This window comes from Heliangelus exortis, chromosome 2 (assembly GCF_036169615.1).
Source record: "Heliangelus exortis chromosome 2, bHelExo1.hap1, whole genome shotgun sequence".
Lineage (NCBI taxonomy): Eukaryota > Metazoa > Chordata > Aves > Apodiformes > Trochilidae > Heliangelus > Heliangelus exortis.
The window spans coordinates 23,577,839-23,596,604 of record NC_092423.1 but is presented as its reverse complement, the minus strand read 5'-3'; positions in this window follow the sequence as shown (position 1 = coordinate 23,596,604).

The following is an 18,766-nucleotide window of genomic DNA, read 5'->3' as shown; positions in this document are numbered from 1 at the left end:
TTCTCTCTCCTGTGCAGTGTATGGCACTTCTGGCTGAGTCAAGTCCCCTTTTCCACCTTCCTCTGGAGCAGCAGATGTCAGTCACTGCTGTAGGCTGTATACTGTGCTGGTTTACTTCTGCTATGTTGCTACTGCTAATTAGATGTGGTTTTCACTTATAGAAACCCCCTTGGCTAGTGCACAAAATAGGGCAAACCCCATCCCTTCACTCCAAGACCAAATGGCATCGCACACATGGCAGCCACTCTCTTCCCACTCAAACCAGGATAGGATGGCTTCACTCCTGCCATCCAGCTTCCAGCCCACTCTGCCTTGGATCATGTCCAGTCCAGGAGGGTGTTTTGTGCCTTCTCCATGGGCAGGGTGGTGCTTTAGCCTGTAGCCTGCTCATTTGCATGCATGGAGGTGATGGTTGTGATTAGAGGGCTGATCCCTTGGCCTCTGCTAGGTCATGCATAGGAATGCAGCAACATTTATTTTCCATGTAGTATTTGCCCAGAACACCAACACCTAAACACATTTCCATTACTAGCTGCCTTTTTATTGTGCCAACAAAATGGCAGCTGCCTCCCAAAGGAAAGGAGAGAGATTTGGAGAGCTTGGTTTCATGTAAGGCTTCTGAATCACCAGTACAGATTACACCAGAAAGTTTACTCTTAGTTTTAGGATCATTCATAACTGCTCCAAGATGTGTATTGCCTTATTTAATTGTAATCTATCTTGACGAATCCTGCTCTTTATAGGTGCTTTGGTTATACTTTTTTCACTGTTGGTCATTGTGATTTCCCTTTCCACCCTCACTGAAGTTCATAATTTAATTTTTCTTTCTCTCTCTTTTTAAGTAGTGAGATTTCTCTTCAATCAAACACCCACACCTATTTTAATTTGTGATGCTTTTTTGATATCCTTTTCTAAAAGATATGGCCTACTGCTGGAGTGGAAAAAAAATCTTTCAGGTTTTATTCCCTAGAGTTGTTTTATCCAATTATCAAGCTGGTATCAGTGACACTGACTGAATGAGGGAGAGTCATCCACATGAAATGTCTGCATGAGCAAAACTTCAGTTACTATGACAGAGAGACATTCAAGTCTGCTATGTGAAAAATGTTTTCCTTTCAGAACACATTTTAAAACCCAAAGTGGCAGATAGTAATTTTCTGTGGCTGGTCTATATTAATTTCTGGTGTAATCTCAGACAATTTAGATGAATTACACCAAGAAGAAATGTTAAGCCCCAACTTGAAATTTCAGTTCTGATTCACAGAGCTATAAATTTCAGTGGTTTGGTATAAGCACCTAATTGCTTAAAACCAGATGTATATTGTTGTGTTCAAGGAGGTCACACAGCTCTACTTACTTTTTTTGGTGATTATTTGTTTTAAACATTCAAGTAGAAAAAGCAGACCATATATATCCCATATACATGGAAATACTCAAATGACCACAGCAATGAAAGATTTAGAGCAGATTACCTGAAATATACTTTCACATTTTGCATTTTAAACACAGCCATGTTGTCTGAAAGTTCTGGGATGTTTATGTGAACAACTGCAGAGCAGTCCCTGTCAGAAGCATAGGAAAGTTATGGCTATCTGGAGTAAAAAACACTGATTTTCAGTTTGTCAAGGATGATTTCTGTGCATTATCAATTATTATGTTATTATGTATAGTACAGTTAAGCTCAGAGGTGTCAGTGAATTTGACACCTCATTAAGCAAAGCATAGTAGAGGCATGTAGTGAGAGACAAGTTTTTCTGAGAACATTACTTACAATCTGCAAGATGAGTGGAAGAGAAGCATAGAAAAATGAAGCTCTTGGACATTGTGCGGTATAGCAGTGGCTGAGTGCAGAACATAAACTGAGTTTCCAAAGCCTTTATTGATCTCTCTTCTTATTTGGATCCTATTGCCATAGTAATGAGGTTAAATTTAAGCACTGGGAACCTAAGTCTTAATTTTTGTGTAATAGTAACAATAGGGTTGGACTTGATGATCTTCAGAGGTCCCTTCCAACCCCTGCCATTCTGTGATTCTGTGATTATCATATGGTGGCCATAATTGCAAACAAATTAGTTTAACTTTGGAGCTTTCTGCATAAAATTGGTGGATTTTGCAGCTTCAATCTTACCATAAACATTCTTTGTTCATCACACACAATGTTGTTGCCAGCCACGTGCTGAGCAGAAGGAAATTTACTCAAGGAAAGCTGAAGGAATTTCCTCAACTGTCCCACTCTGGGGCTGGCATTGCCATTTTTCTCTGGGTTCAGTGGCATTCTAAGGGATTCAGCTGCAACATAAAGTAATTGCAAACGTTCTCAGGACATCTGAAAAAAGTGGCCATGCTCTCATCTCACTAAAATATTCCCTTGCAAGTAGTACTGCAATAAAAACAGTGTCACGTTACTTTAACAGAAGCATTTAACATTTTTACTGACAGAATCTAAAGCTTGTGGTTATGGAGTGTGAAATCCTCATTAAAATTCCTCGAGGAAAATCAGTTGAATAAATATCGAGTAATTGTCACAGTGCCCTCATGGCTGCAGTTTTACAATACAATAATTCTCTCCATTGATCAGCTTCATTCTCAGATCATATAAAGAGCTAAAATTCTTGTTTAGGAATTTACTACCCATCAGGAGTAATTCTGGTATTTGTAAGCGTAAAACTGTAGAAATACATTGCAATAATTGTGGGCATTCATGAAGCTTCACTGTAATACTCTACTGGAGCAATAGCAGTTGCCTCTCCCTGCACACCTCTTCCACTTTTTCCATCCCCTGTTCAATACAGACAGCATGGAAAAGGCACGTGAGACCCTAATGACCTGGTGAATGAGAAGTGGGAGACAACACCAATCCAGCCCACCACGGTCAATTCTTTGGGCTCCTGTGTTTGCTCAGCTCCTTAAAGTTTTCTGCAAACCCATGTGCTGTAGGACAATGCAGCCTGGGGGAGAAGGTACAGGACACTAAACTGATATGCCCTCCTTATAGATATGTGCCCTCCTTATGATCCTGGAATATATGAAGGTTTTAGGGAGAACTTCAGTATGTGGAAGCTAATCTTAAGAGTTTCTTCAAAAGTGGAAAGGAATGACCAAAATCTGCTGCTGGACTGATATGGGTGGCAGGTGGTGTGTGTGTGTGTGTGTTCAGGATCTCTTCCAACTATTAACTTTAATGAACGTTAGCACTATCTTTATGTTGGTCCTGTCACTAATTTTAAAGTGCCTGGAAGTTTAAAAGGACTGGAAATATGGGGTATTGAATGTATCTTAAAAGAACCGCCGGCTTTCCTAGTGGCAAATTATTCTTATTTTGATTAAATGGGAAATACTTAAATCTTTCTTATCTCCAGGCTGTTATGAAAATGTCTCTGCATGTTGCAGAGTTAGGAGTTTGTAGCTGTATGACTCCAATAACACATGAGACTCTCTAGAGAAAATTCACAAAGGCCTAATTTTAAAATATTTTTGGTGCCAAAGTTATTAAATCTTTGAGCAAGGAAACGTTATAAAAATATCAGATAGCCTATGAAAAGCGAGTGTGTTAAAATTGCAGGTCAAAACCCATTGCTGGTCGGTGAAATAGAGAGATTCTTGTCTCTAAAATGCAAACTTGCTCTGAACTTTAACTGTTGAGTATCAAGACTATGCCTTTAAGTCTAGGCTGAAAGGAAGTTCAGTGGTGGAGATACAATCATGTCTCAAAGAAGCCGGTCCAAGTAGTTGACCGTATGGTTTTTGTGAAATCGTACCTAAAATGATCCAGTTTAGCACATGAGAGTAGATAAAAATGTTTAATACAAAGCAGGTATATTTTTCTTCACGTTTCAGCCAGAAGGTGGCATTGTATCACGTCTTTTGCAGGGAAACCATCTTAAGTTTTTTCTCTCTTTTTTTTTTTTTTTTTTTCTTTATAGGAAGACTGGGGCTTTATGAACAATAACTCGTGTTTTTCATTTTTGTTATTGTTTGGAGTTGGTTTGTTTTTTGGTTTTTTTTTACAGATGTGGTGAATCATCGTTCATGCATGTTTCATCCACACCAGAATCATGTTCTCTCTGTGTACTCCAGCTTTGTTGACAGACTGATACTCATATTGTTTTAATATGCAGATATATTTCTGGTCAAAACAATCTTAAGAACTTCATCTAGAGTATGTACTGTGCTGTGAATTTATTTTGTTTTTTCAGTTCACATCCATGTTTAAAATAATTTATAATGATGCCAAAAGAAATTATGCTGCATAGATTCACAGCTCGGGGCAACTGAATACTGCTAAATGGACAGACCTCTTATTTATGGCGACTGAATAAAGCTGTTCTCTTAGAAAAAGACACAGGGCCTGCTTAAAAGCCAGGAAAAAAAAAAAAAAAAAAAAGCCAGGAGTTGAAACTGTCTGTGAATGAGTGGGAGAGAATTACATTTCACAAACAACATACTATTTTGGTTCTTAAGCAAGATCAGAGAAAGTTGCAAGATACTTAACCAGCCCATCAGAGTGCTGAGAGGTCTGAGCAGGTATCTGAAACCAGGAAAGCATGTCAGCTGTTTAAAAAAAATGTATTTGTACCATTTTTGAAAAGCACAGTATGATCAGTCAGATGTCATGCTGTTATAGTCCATGGCCTCATAGAGCTCACGGGAAAAGATTTCTAAAGGGGGTAACAGTCTCAAAGATGGGATCAGTCTCTTTAGCCACCTACTGTGTGGATTCTGCAATGGATTCTCATCTGGTTATGATAATTTTAGTCATTTCCTAGGGAGCATTAGTCATTTTCCTAGGCAGCTACCCACTGGAAACCACACAGACACCAGCTACTACCCATAAGAGGGTGACAGCTGCTTATCATGTGTACTAATACAGCATCCTCGGTACTGAGGATCTATTTTAACTCTCCTTAATCAGGACATTAAGCAATTTTTCACAGGAGCTACAAATATTGAGTAAAAAACCACATTCTGCTGGGCTACAGACCTACCTCATACAGAAGGAAATATCTATCCCAAAGCTCTGATTTTCAGTAGCAACTTTTCTGGTGCTCTACTAGAATATTTTGAAACAAAGTGAAAATAGTGCTGCATCTGAAAGTGAAATATATTTAACCTTCTATGGTGATCTCATATCCAACATCTCTTCACGTGGGGAAAAGCATCTGTTTCTGTAGTGTAATTTCTTGTGTATATACAGAGTTAGGGTCAGTTCATAAAGGCGTTCATGCAAACCTTCTAAATCCTGCTAAAGGCAAGGAAGTGTAGGTGTCAAAATCAGAAATGTTATTTCACTAAGCTTGCACAGAGCCTACAGTCAGTATGGCTGCCCAAAGCTTTGGAATTTCAGAAACAGCAGCTTAACTCACCACAAGGGAATAATTTAAATGTTTTTAGAAACAGGCATAGTAATCATCTCCTTAAACACTGGTTAGCAAATCATGTTGACTGGTTGACACAGAAACAACCCTGCAGCAGCAAGCAACAAAGATTGTATCACACATTTGACAGGTTTGATGTACTCCTGTGCTGTATGTGGTTGAAAACCATATGCATCATCTACAGTGTGCAATCCAGTCCAAGATATTACACCAAAACAGTTCAGAGAGCTCTTGATACTACGTTACATCAGCTTGAAAGTGCTGGTATGGTCTGTATTTCCTATTTTGAGGGCCAAATACTGGGACTGCCATACCCTAGAATCTATGGACCATGCGTCTTCATTTTATCACAGCACTGAACCAAACTTTGTATTCTGGAGAGTGCTGCAAGCACACAACTAAGACCTTTCCATTTCTAATTCTATGTGATGGAAAAGGTCATGAGACAGATGAGAAACCACATTCAATCAATACTGGACTGATATTTTCTCCCCACTGATTTTGGAAAGTGTTTCCATGGTTAGTAACACTCTGGGATACAAAGAGAAAGAACAGTTAACTGATGTGCCTGTAAACATATTTAGTTGTCATTTTGCTTCACTGAGCATAGAAGTCATCTGGCCAATCTTACTTTTTTTTTTCTAAGAGACCATCACAAAAAGCCCCCATAACACAAAGGAAAAACAATCTGCAAATGCTCCCTTGAAAAGTGGCCTTTCCTGCCTAGTTACAGAATGAAATCGATACACAGCTGCAGATTTGTTGACCTGCACATGAGATTCAAACTATAATATGAAAAAAATGAGATTCTTCCCTGATGATAGATTTTTCATTATTTAGTTACCACTAGTGGGGAAAATATAATGACTGGAAGGATCTGCAGACCTCTGTATAATGTTAGAGAATGTCATGTTGAGACAGGGCATGTGTTCAGTACATCACTGTTCCTTAATCTTCTCAGATTTTCACAAAGAAATCATATTAAACAAATCTGCTTTCAGCTCTATGAAAAGTGCAGTTTGAATGGTTCACAGCTTAGGAAGAAATTGAATGTAGAAGAAAACCTTGGATAGGAATAAGCCCAGAACTCAAAATAACTTGCTGTTGTCAATATCTCACTTTATGATTCTGAATAGCTGTGACAATTATGCATCAGAAAGCTCTGAAACTGCCCCATACTGTGGCTATGGAGTGGTCCATGAAGGCAATACAGGAGCAGAGGAATTGCCAGATGAAATCAGACTGGTGAGCCATCTGCTACTGGCTTAAAAAGAAAAAATGGAAACCCAAAAAAACCCAAAACAAAACAAAACAAAAAAAGCCACAAAAAAACAAAACAAAACAAAAAAAACCAAACAAAAAAACCCAAAAAAACAACAGCAAAAAAAAATCCTACCCATAAATACATCAGCAAGGGGCAAAATACCAACAAATACACTACTCTCGCTTCTTATTTAAAAATCTGCTTGGGAGTCTGAGGAAGACTGGGCTGCATATGCCTGAGGTGCAGGTTTATTCCAAACTCACTCCTTTTGCATTGCCCCTTTGGGGACAAGGTGAGGGGGAAGAGAGTGGGAGCACCCCTTCTGTTCCATGTCACAGTGGGCTGTGTATGGAGGGGAGAGTGGTTGGCATTTAGTGATGCATGAGAGAAATGAGTTCTCCTCTGCACACAGGGGCTTACTTGGAGTCATCATGCTTTCTCTCCTAAATCAGGGTAATCTTCCAATGTTCCCTCTGACATGGAGCTGCCTCCTCCTTTTGAGTTGTCTTGGAGGCAGCCTTAATCTGTAGAAAGATATTGTTTTATTCAATATGCCAAATAAAAGCCACAGCCTTTGTATGTAATTTCTTCATTCCTATTAGTGTTTAGTGTTTAAAAGGCATGATTATTGTGTTTGGCAACATCCAGACTACAGAGGAAAAGCTGTTCCCTGTGCCCAAATGCTAATGTTCTGATGTCTTGTTCCCATTAAAATCACAGGGATCCTTGCTGCTGTCTTTGGATGTGAAAAATAGGGTGGATATAAAGGTGCCTCAGGACCTTAAAGTTGAATATCAGATTTGTAGATAGATGATCACCATATCACAAAGTAAATTTTGAGATACGTATGACAGAATGTTGGTTCTGGCCATAGGGTCTAAAGGGCACTCTGTGTCATTTTAAACAAAGGTGACAGCATTTCTTTTGAAGGCAAAGTGTATTTAATTCTAGAAAAAAAACCCCAAACCAACCACAAACAAAATATAGGCACTGATCTAACAAGAATTATATTTTAAATTGGTGCCAGAAAAACAGGATATTCCTGAGGTCTTTCTGAACAAATCTACTTCTGTCTGGACTCTGGAGAAAATCTACTAATAGCAAAGGCATGACATTAGATTACAACCACAAAATTGCAGTCTTAAGACTGTAATGAAAATGGGTTAAGTCTATACCGTTTCCTATTCCTATTATAATCTCTGCCATAAGAATAGCCTTTCCTGGAATTACTAAAAAGGAAATTCTCCCTTGCTTGTAAATGTCATTTCATTTTTCCTCTCACTGTATTTGTAAAGATAGCTGAAATTGTTTAGCTTACCATTTTTCAGAATGCTATCCAAATCTGAGGGTGGTTGCTATAAATGGGCAAACAGTTACTATGCTGTGGTATTTGAAATTGGGAGTGTTTAATTATGTACAGATACATGGTAAAATCAAACTTCTAAGGAGAAATGAGAAATGCCATTTGTCTTCTATGGGGCTTGCAGATGCTCAGTATCCAGGTGTAAGACCTTTGTGCTTTGGTGGCTGTTGACTGCTGTGGATATCCCACAGTATGTGGGACATTTTGACAGTAAGACAGCCTTCAGATTTTCAGGTCTTTTGCTTGGTGAAATGTGATGGATCTCAGTAAAGTGAGGGAATATATCTGTGCTCAAAATGCTAGTTCCACAAAAATGTGATCTTTTTTTCTTTCAGTAAGGCCCAGTTCTCATGCTGGTAAGAGTGGAGACACTGTAGTTAAGGCAAAAGGTGTCCAATACACAGTCTGTAGATGGATGCTAAGTGGCTTGACGGGGGATCAGGAGAGGCTGTAGGTCTCAGAAGTATAGTGATAGGGACCAGCACACCAGTTCTATTCATTGGCTCACCTCTGCTCATCCAAAATTGCCTTCCCAATGGCATCAGCCATTGTGAAATGGCAGCATGTGAAATGCTCCATGGCAGGAGAAGACTCACAATTGTGTGTCTCACAAGAGTTGATACGGGTATGTGCCATTAACTCCCCTCTGTTGATTCAGGTGGGCTTGGCTGGGCATGCTGCACGTGTGTGCCTGCAGCAGCACTGCATTAGGTCCTGTGGGCTGCCTTTGCAGGGGGCCTGGGAACCACTCACTTATAGCACTGTTTGCTTCCAAACAGTCACTCAGACATGAATGGCTTCCTGTGAGGTGCTGGAAGTCATGCTGGTTGGGGTAGCATTCAGTGGTCTAACAGCCTCAAGACTAGTGCAGGAAAAAAGAAAAAAAAAAAAAAAGACAAAAAAGAAAAAAAAAAAAGACAGTTTTTTCACTGGAATGGTAAAAAAAGTGAGGAACACGCTGCTTAGACAGCCTTTTTTATGTTATTGGAAATCAGCCTACCTAGAAATTTCAGTAGGCAATCTGAGGTGAGTGATGATGTTCTAAATGCACTGATTCGAAGAGATGATGAAGCTTGCTTGCAGACAATCAGGCTTGCTGGCATGTTAAAAGCAATGGCTGGAAGTATGGAAAGCACCTAATTTGGAGAAACAGTATGGTTTAGAATTATTATATTGTTTTGTATTTATTTATATTTTTGCTGGACATTTGATCATTGACTATGAATGGCCAAAACAAGAAGGTGTCCTGCAGCAGAGGAGTTGTAGAGGAAACAGTGATCAGCTTGGTCCTTTTGGTTCTGTTTTACATGACTCTTGGCTTTGCTTTTCACCCAGACAAATGGTGGGGACTTGAAGTTGACACTTTTTAGATTTGTGCTGAGCCCAACACATGCTTTGCTGGTGACAGTGGAGGGAGGCTGAGTTCATCTAGGTGCCATATCTTTCCAAGCTTTTTTTGTGAGGGTGGTGATGAAGAGTGAAGGGTTTGGGATGTTCTTATTCCAGGTATATCTTAGTGTAGTGTAGTGTAGTGTAGTGTAGTGTACATATATATATATAGATCCACCAGTCAAACTGACAGTTCCCCCAGGAGAAGTATAACCATAAGAGATTTTTATTTCTCTGCATGCTCCCATTCAGGATTCACTTTGGCTATTTCTATGCCAGGGAAATCTTGTTAAAGAGAAAACTAATGTTGATTTCCTTCCTTGAAGCAAGACTTGCCCCTTCATAGCTCATAAAAAACTTCCAGTCACTTGGTCATTTTACCTGTCACATAGAGGCAGGAGGATTTGGCTAAAGTGAATGTTTCAGAAGATTTTGAGCTCACTTAGGTGGAGAAGTAAACCAGACATAAATTCAGAGGAGGAGAACATAACATGGCCAGACTTGAAGTCCTGTGTCATTAGGCAGAGGAAAGGTACTGAACTGGATCCTTCTTACGGTGGAAGTGCTCTGGAAATCTCCATCTGAGTTGTGATTTGTGCAAAGTCTGCTCCTTATGGTAGGACAGGCTAAAAAGCTGATAATCATGAGGCACAGAGGCTGCTACCCCTGACATTTTCGGACATAAGTTTATAAAATTTAAACCAGTGTATATTCTTTTGCATTTCAAAATGAAAATATGAAATTGTATGGACAGCCAAATACAGTATATTTAGCAAGGCTGTCTTATATAGATCCAGTCATGACTGGATCTGTATATAACTTTAATCTGTCTCAGGAAGATCTGCCTTCCAAGCAGCTATCTGCAGGAAGTACAGAGTAGGCAGAGGTCACTTTGTACCTGTTCTGCTTTTTCTCTAAGGAATTGGTATTAATACTGTCAGATGCAGGATACAGTGCTGACAGAGCCTTTGCTCTGACCCAGTGGTGTTCTGAAGTTATACTTTATGTATCTTGGTTTCCATACCAGCTGCTTGACTTTGCAGACTCTTGGGAAATTTTTGCCGCAGGTAGTTTTCTAGCAACTGAAACATGAGAATCACATAAACTTCATAGATGTCCCATTTGATAAATCTCTGCCTGTCTCCTCATCCTACTTTTCCTTCTTGATTACTTTTTTACCCCCTCTATCGCATTGTCTACAATTCCAGCTGTCTTGTTCCTTCTCCTGATACATTCCTGCATGTCGATTATGTTTTCTTGTCTCTTCCTTCTAATAAGGAATTCATTTGTATTGCTTGATCCAGAGGGTCACCTACCTTAGTGAATACTACACTAGGTTGTTGTCCCTGTTATTCTTGGGCTTCACCAGAACTAAGATTAGTTCTGGTTCTTTCGTGTACCCACCAAACCACAGCCCATTAGAAAATGTTTTTTCTGTATTAGGGAGTTAATTAAAAGAGTTGCACATAACCTAATCTGAGTGCTAAAACATACTATATTTTGAATGGCTGCTTACACTTGCTTTTTGTCACAGGTGGCCAGGTTTGTAAAAGGAGAAGAAAAAGAACTGTAAGCTTATTAAAATTATTGAACTTTGTTTTTTATTGAAGTAGCATTTCTTATATAATTAATGAAATAAAAAGAACATATAAATAAATAAATAGAAAGAAATCATGTGGTCTAGATGACACATTTGTAACAGAAGTCAGAGTATCAAGATGGCAATAAGGCTGACTTGAAAATACTGGTCTGGGTAAAAAGGGAAAGCCAAATGTTTTCACCCTAAACACAAAAGTTATCTGAAAATCAAAACTCAGATCAGCAATTAGGGACTTAGTATAGTTTCCATCTGGGTTTCTTCTTAGTCTGCCATTTTCTATTGCTCAGTTTAGTTATTCCAAGATATGCCATCTCTTGCTAATCCATCAAGCCTGGAAACCAGGTTTGTAAGGGCTATTGGGGACTGCAATGAAAAAAAGTTTTTGTTGAGAATCATGTATTGAAAAGGAATTTATTTGAAAAACTACAGGAAAAGAAATTTGTATGGATATATATAAGCCCTAATTGATTTCAGTCTTCTACAATCCCAGTAGACACTGTGATTTTTATTTCTTCGGATATGCCATGGCACGCTAAAGTAAAATTACTGGAGGAAGTAAACAGAATGGGCAAGAAAATATGTTTTGGTTTTGATGTCATCTGTCCAGTGCTAGCTGACTGCTGAGGCAGGAGAAATGGAAATTCATCTAATACAGTTCCTGTAATCTCCCTAGAACTCAAAATAAATTAGCATCAGGATTGGCACTTTTAGGCTGAGTTGATGGCTGTGATTATGGTTCCTTCTTGCCTTCTCTAGTTTCATTTTATTGTTAGTTGCTATTATATGTTCATTAAAAAGCAATTTAATAAATCATGGGATTTCCTGCCTGTAAAACAATTATAAATATAGAGTGACAGCGATGGTTGGGGAATTTGCTGAAATTTGTTAACCTTTTTGTGAAGGAAAAGCAGGATACAAAAACCTTATTACTTAACTATTTTTTGTAATATTTTTTTTCCACTACTCTTCATAAGTAAGTGAAGCATGATTTGAGGCATCTTCTGGGTTCTAATTCTGTCTCTGCCATGGGTATATGTGCGAAGGTCACTTGTGCCAATATTTTTGGGAACCAGTGCTAATTAATATATTGGTGAATTCAGAGAGAATGGCAACTGAGCAGTGTCATGACACTGGGGACAGGAATTCACCATTCTCTTACACAGATGAGTACTGACGACTGTACAGAAATTATTTCAGGGACTTACTGATTGCTTAATTGAAAATTTCAGAGGCCTCTAGGTATCCAAGTACAGACTCTGAGCTTCATTATGGCAAATATATATGTGAAGCCTTTCAGGACCAGGTGCTTTTTAGTGGCCTTTCTGTACTGTTTGAATACCTCTATTCAACTTGCTTAAAAAACTCCAATCACAGGGCGAGAGTGAGGAATGGTGGAGGAAGCAATGAAAGTTTGGTGAGGGGGGAAGGGGGGAGCCTGAGAGAAAAAGAGAGAGATTGTTCAGACAGGCAGAGAGCATATGAGCAATAACTGGGTCTGTGTTTATACTGTCATGTTAGCTTAGGATTCAAGGTCACACTCAATGGTTTCCTCATTGCTTACACATTAACATTCACCCCGGCCTAACTGGCTGATGGGCAGAGCTCGGATCTGGCCATGAACACAGCTGCATACACACTCTGCAAAAGTCTAATGATTCTGAGGTCTAGGGAAGAGTCAAAATTTATGTGGAGAGAGCTGAAAGAAGCAGTCTGATGAGGGATGAAGTGAGATAAATGATGGAGTGCTGGACAAAGAAGGGTTAAGCTCAGGGAGATCGAAGAGGAAGCAGGATGGTAGCCAGGCCAGCCTGGGAGACAGGGGAGGCAGCTGCCTTCTGCAATGGAGACTGCATAGAGAGCTTTACCCTCAACTTCTCAGAGATGCAGGTTACCAGAAGGCACCCTCCTCATGTGGTGAACTGTCATGAAGCATGGAGAGAGCTAAGGACAGAAACATCTTCTGCAGCTGCTCCTCTGGTCAGCACAAAGCTCGGGGCACTACCTGCCTAAGGAGACTTCTGTTTCCCATCAGCAGAGGAGAGAAACTCTCAGCATAAAGATGCAGCAACAGCAACAATTTTCTTTCCTGGAGACCAAAATAAATAATTCCACTTCATACAACAACTCTTTAAAGAGACAACTATTTCTTAGTAATAGCTGCAGTACAAGGCATTAACATAACTGAGCACTCTCTGAGGACAGTGTAGCCTTCAGAGTCAGAGAACACACCTACACTGACTGTGATGTGTGCTTGAATGACTCAAAGATAATATTTACAGCTGTGGTGGTTTGATTCCTCAGAGCATGCCGTGAGCCTTCCTTTCACACTATATTATCCTAGACTGCATTGTTCTGCAGGGGAGACACTGAGTCTGGCTCCCTTTGGAGGATGCTGGGAAGCCAGAAAATGTGCATATGGTACTGACTCCTACAGGACTGTTTGCATTCATCTCCGTGGTGGCAGGCTCATTGCAGCTAATAATTTCTCTTTCAAAACCTGGCTCCTCACCATCTTCATAAACCCTGAAGCAACTATAATAGTACCCTCAGGCCCACAAGAATGCTCATACAGCAGGAATTTGGCATCTTCCAGATGTGATTCATAGACTTCTTCATTATGTTTTGCTCTTTAAAAAAATCAAGAGGAGAGTCCAGGTATGCTACATGCATGAGTTCATTCCCATTTGATGAGGAAATACGTTTGGCTGCCTTGGAGGACCTGACATTTCTGATAAACTTGGAACTGAAATAGCTGGTGAGGAAGCAGTTGAGAACACACATGGGAAAGAATAATCAAAGTATATATGTCAAAGTATATATGGAGAGAAGTGGACCAACTGGAGGATAGACTGAGATTAATTAATTATAATTAGAAAAAAGGAGTTATAGAAGGATTAAACAAGTGACCAAGGAACAGCAATCAGATAGCCTGTTGCAGTCAGGGGCAGGCACCATGTCTGCTTACTGAAGTTATGTGGCAGAAGGAGAGAAAAGATCCCTCTGGCAGTTAGTTGATGTGTCAGATTTACTGTGGCTGAATGAATTTCCATATCAAGAGTATTCAGGCATTTGCCTATCAGCTGCAGAGGGCATATTCTCCAGCATAGACTGTCATAATTTGCAATATTTTCCAAATCTACTACTTATTTTGTTTATTATTGTTGTTTTTTTGAACGTATCACAGAGTTTTCTACAAGCTTGAATCATTACTCAGGATGTAGTAGATAGAGTAAAAAGAGGTGGTGTTTATCTTCAGGAGACTCAAGATACATGACAGAATGCTGCAAAAGGAAACAAACACAAAAGACAATGAGATACCTGATTATTAGGGTAGACACATACAACCTTTAAGTTGTAGGGTTAGCAACTTTAGTAACAGGTATGGAACTTGTTACCTAAGAAAACATTATTTTCACTAATTTTAGTTTTTCACTGCTCTACATCTATTTCAGTGGAAGGTATTAATTAGAAGATTCACCTTCTTCAAAGAAAACTCACAGTGAAAAAGGTGTCTTTCTTTCCTGTAAACTGAAGCAGCTTCAACACAGACAGTCATGACAGCATTCAGTGTTTCTTACATTGTTGAAATATTGCCTTCCCACCTGACCCACCTGGAGAGGGCTGCACAGTACATAGGAGAAGTTGTTAAACAAGGCTTCAGATGAGACATAGGGAATAAGAAGCAGGTTTAATGGTGGAAGTCCTTAGCAGAATGGAGTGCTGGGCAAAGGTGCAAGGTAAAAAGAAAAAAAATAAAACAAAATGATCAAGTCATAAAAGGAAAGGGACTCTTGAAAGGGAGACCTTAAAGGTGGTACTGAAGAAGATAGGAAACTCTGAAGGTCACTTGGGGTAAATATAAATGTTATGATCCTAACAGCAGAGAAATTTTACATCCAGCAAATACAATTCACAGTCGTTCTAAGGACCTGCATAATAATTTGCTGGTTAGAGAGAAACATTTCCTCTCACTATGTGGTCATTCAGCCCATGCTAACATACTGGCACCCTGTGCATGTTATGGGATTGCTGCTTGGTGAGTACTGAATAATTACTCTTACCACTGGAGAGATTAATAGCATGAAAATTAAGCTTCTTTAAATGCAATCTTGATTATTAGGGCTCTGAGTGTGTTGCTAGGAATGCATTGCTCAAGGGTTCAAAAAAGTGCACAGTATGTACTGTGTTATCAGTATTTTAAAAGTTAAGAGTTTGACGGGAATTTCAGCATTAAACATAATCCCATAGAAAACACTCTCTGGGAGCTAATCTGTTGCCATTTCCTGTTTATATAACTGGATCAACCATAATGAATTAATAAAAATACATGGCAACTCTTGATGCACTTAGCAAAGTATGTGCCACTGACACATCCTTGAAATGCCTACTGGCTTATACAACACATTTCTTTTGCCCACTGCCTTGGCTTTTTGAAAGTCCTCATCCTGGTAGATCTGGGGTGCCTTCTCATCCTGGTAGATCTGAGGTTCCTTTGTGCAAAATCAACTGGAAACACCAAGCAGAGACACAGCTATTTTGTGCTTTCCCTCTCACTGTCAGACCTTCTGAACCTCATACTGACCATTAATGATGTGCTTCCACACCTCCTTGTACCATAAGAGGGAATTGTGGCTTCTTATGTAGCTCTGAGTGAGGACACAGTTCCAACACAGAACAAGTGGTGTGCCCCAGCCACAGCTGAAGCAGGGACCATCTTGCATACTCAGCAGAGCTCTCAAACTTACAATCCTTGGGAGATTTCCATGCTTTACCTTCTCATCATATGCTTTTCATATTGGTTGGCATGATGCTTTCACAGAACTCTCTTCAAACCTATCGATACCTTAAGGATGCACTCCCAGCAAGACACGACACAGGCCCATTTCTGATGTGGGTATGAAGTCTCAACTTGCTCAGGACAAGCTTGTATTCTCTGTACCAGAACTGGCCAGTTACATTTATGCTGATCTGTGGTTAACAAGCACTCATGTTTCCTGGATTTTTCCACTACCTGTGGTATCCTGGACCTCTTTCAGTTTAAATAATGGAGTGTTGGTAGAAGTCCTTTTACTGTAATTTGCATAAAAAGGATACTAACTTTTCATAAGGAAAATACATATTTTTCTCTTTTGCAGTCATAAAACAGAGAAAGGGATAAAGCTCATATTTCAAAAAATAATAACAAAGAATAGAAACGGAAAAAGAATAAGCATAGAAAAATCAATTCTGAAGACATTTGGGAGGAAGAGAGAACAGGGCAGAACCATTCTGCTGTAACTCTTCTATGGGATCATATAACTGGAGGAGACAGTCCTTTTCGTTGGCATTTATTGTTACTACTCAGTTGCCCAATGTCTTTCAACAAAGTTTTGCAATGACAGTTCATTTTTTTAAAGAGCAAACCTCTAAAGAACTACATTAAGAAAAAGGAACGGAGCTTTTAGGATGAAGTGTGTCACTGTGTGGAGTTTTGCTTTCACTGTTCTGTGAACTCACCCTGATAGGGAATTTGTCCCAGACAGAGATCACCAAGCCCCCCATGATTATCTCAAATGAGGCCTCATCAGATTTTTTGCATGTGAATAAAAGTTATTCTTAAATCCTGATTGTTAATGAAAAGCATGAACTGAAATGTCACTACTTTTGTCTGACAATTGCAAAATAAAACCCTAGCCTTTTAATTGCAAGTGGAAAAAGAAATGCAAATTTTCAGCCTTGAAAATTTTGTGCAACACTAAGAACAGCATGGTTTTATTTTTGAGAGATGGAAGCCTGCTACAAGACACAATTTTTAGGACATAAAGGGACCTTTCAAGAGCAGTTCACATGCATATATGAAGGACAGAAAAATTATTTGTATTTATCCAAAATGATAGTAAGATGCCAGTTAAATAACAAGGATTGCAGATTTACTTTTTGTTTCATTCCAGGAAATTAGTAAGGATTTTAAATTCAGAAACATGCCAGCTTTGCTATAAAGTAGCCATTGGTGTAAAATAAGAAGTCATATTCTGAAGTCCCTGTTCGATAGTACAAACTGATTTTCAGTTTAACTCTGAATTTTTTAAACTATAGATGTGTATACACAAATTGGGCTGGGTACATGCTGAGAAGTCAGAAAGAAAGAAAAGAAAGAAAATAAAGAAGAAAGGAAAGAAAAGAGAGAAAAGAGAGAGAGAGAAAACGAGAGGAAGAGAGAAGGAGAGAGGGTTGGGGAAGGAAGGAAGGAAGAGAGAAAGGAAGGAAGAGGGGAAGGAAGGAAGAGAAGAAGGAAGGAAGAGAGGAAGAGAGGAAGAGAGGAAGAGAGGAAGAGAGGAAGAGAGGAAGAGAGGAAGGAAGAGAGGAAGGAAGAGAGGAAGGAAGGAAGGAAGGAAGGAAGGAAGGAAGGAAGGAAGGAAGGAAGGAAGGAAGGAAGGAAGGAAGGAAGGAAGGAAGGAAGGAAGGAAGGAAGGAAGGAAGGAAGGAAGGAAGGAAGGAAGGAAGGAAGGAAGGAAGGAAGGAAGGAAGGAAGGAAGGAAGGAAGGAAGGAAGGAAGGAAGGAAGGAAGGAAGGAAGGAAGGAAGGAAGGAAGGAAGGAAGAATATAGCTGAGATAGGATACTTGCTGAGCAAGTATGCATGTAAGGTAGTAAAAGTTCATACTTTCCTGAACATTTTCTTTTACTTGTCAAAAATACGTTGGTTTAGTAAGAAATTCAGGTTGCTTTCTGAGTGTTCATGGTATTGTTGAAAAATGCAACTTGATTTCTTTAATTGAAAAAAAAAATCTAATTAAAGCTAACCCTATGGATGAGAGATTTCAGTTTCTGCTGTGGCACCTTTTGCTGTTCCTATCTGCCATTGCAATTCTTTGGTGCCATAGAGTTGGAAATAGATTAGGGCATTTGTCAGAGCTGTTCCCAAACCCAGCAGAGGCAAAACCTCTAGGTCTATGCAGCTCTTCAAATGGCTTTTCAAATGGCTCACAGTGATGCTGAACTTTCTGCCTGCAGCTCATTCAAGCTGCAGAACACTTCTGAACAATGGGGATATTTTTTCTCTGCTAGCACAACGTAGGTTTCTAAGTGTTTCCCAGATTATAGCAGTTGTTAAGAGTGTTGTGGGAATCAGCAGCCCATCTGTCCTGAGGGAAGAGAAAAATGTGGTCAATGTGATTATAAACACAGTCTCAAACAATTATATAAAATGATACAGGATGGAACATGGTGATAAAGTGGTAAAGGGACACAAACACAGGAGGTTCAGCTGGTGATGCCACACTTGCTTCTCCTTTCTTTTCTTTTCAGCATATGAAACCTGGCTGCAGTTTCCAGGTAAGTTAAGTTCTAACTCTAGGCCTGTTCATAGCCTATAGCTTACTGAAAAAAAGCGAAAGAGACATTTTAATTTTTGGGTGACTGGTGGTACCATGCTCCAGTTCCTGATCTGGGGCTGACACACCGGCAGTCTCTGCCCCTTAAGTCATCCTTAATCATCACATAAACAAAACACAAGTTGTGGAGAAGGCAGAGATGGAAGGCTGTCATACTGGTCACACAAAATATGGAAAAAAATCATAACATGTAATTTTCCTTGAAAGCAATGTCTGGCAGTGAGATCATAAAAGGCTGGGTTTTTTTTTACCCTAACAAGGATTAGCAGTACTTTGTTCTATTTGTTCTGTTCCTTATCTGTCATGATTCTTGCTTCTTCCTGATTATTTTTTTTTAAACCTGTCGTGGGTTGAATGTCACCCCAGTTCTTATGACTGTACTTATTACCATCAGCCTAAATATA